Consider the following 1,015-nt stretch of genomic DNA (forward strand, 5'->3'; position numbering starts at 1 on the left):
GGGAACACAGGCATGTACCTGGCTAGTTTTTTTTTTTTTTTTTTTTTATAGAGAAGAGGGTCTCCTTGTGTTATCCAGGCTGATCTCGAACCCCCAGGCTGAAGTGATCTGCCTGCCTCAGCCTCCCAAAGCGCTGGGATTATAGGCATGAGCTGCTGTGCCTAGCCCTGGAATAGATGTTTTTAGCCGTGGTCCTACAGTAGTCACATAGCACATCACCTGTAAGTTTTCTTTGTGTACCAGGTAATTCAGTTGTTTCAGATGGATTTTGTATGTTAATTAAGCCTAATTTTGAAAAGTGATTATTTTCCCTTTTATAGTTTTTGATTGAATTTCTAGTGCCTGCTGTTACCCAGCACCATATAAAATGTGCTGTTCATCTTTACTGCAGAGTTTCTGCTCAGGGGGGATTTTAAATTTTCCTACAGTCTTAAGTCCATTTTCAAACAGGGGGATGAGCTAGTCATTGCAGAGGTCATAAGTTTCTGCATGTTGGAAACACTGTTAATTTCAGCATCTTTTCTGTGGTGGTGTTGGACCTTCACCTAACCCCCCTAGGGCTGACTCAGGAATCTGGGTCAGTACTGGACTCATGGAGCTGGGGTCTGAGTCACTTATTGCCTGAACTTCAGCCATTTTAATTCACCTTCACAGTTCTTACTGTATCTTTTGTTGTTGTTGGTTTCTTTTGAAACAGAGTCTCGCTTTGTCACCCAGCCTGGAGTGCAGTGGCTCGATCTTGGCTCGCTGCGACCTTCACCACCCAGGTTCAAGCGATTCTCTTGCCTCAGCCTCCTGAGTAGCTGAGACTATAGGTGGCCACCACCACACCTGGCTAATTTTTGTATTTTTTTAGTAGAGACGGGGTTTTGCCATGTTGGCCAGACTGGTCTCGAACTCCTGACCTCAAGTGATCTACCCTCCTCAGCCTCCCAAACTGCTGGGATTACGGGAGTGAGGCTGGGTACCCAGCCTAGTGTAACTAGCTTTGGATTTCAGATATTTATAGAAAATA

The sequence above is a fragment of the Sapajus apella genome, unplaced genomic scaffold (genome assembly GCF_009761245.1).
Source record: "Sapajus apella isolate SASKATOON/1434 unplaced genomic scaffold, GSC_monkey_1.0 scaffold2, whole genome shotgun sequence".
Classification (NCBI taxonomy): domain Eukaryota; kingdom Metazoa; phylum Chordata; class Mammalia; order Primates; family Cebidae; genus Sapajus; species Sapajus apella.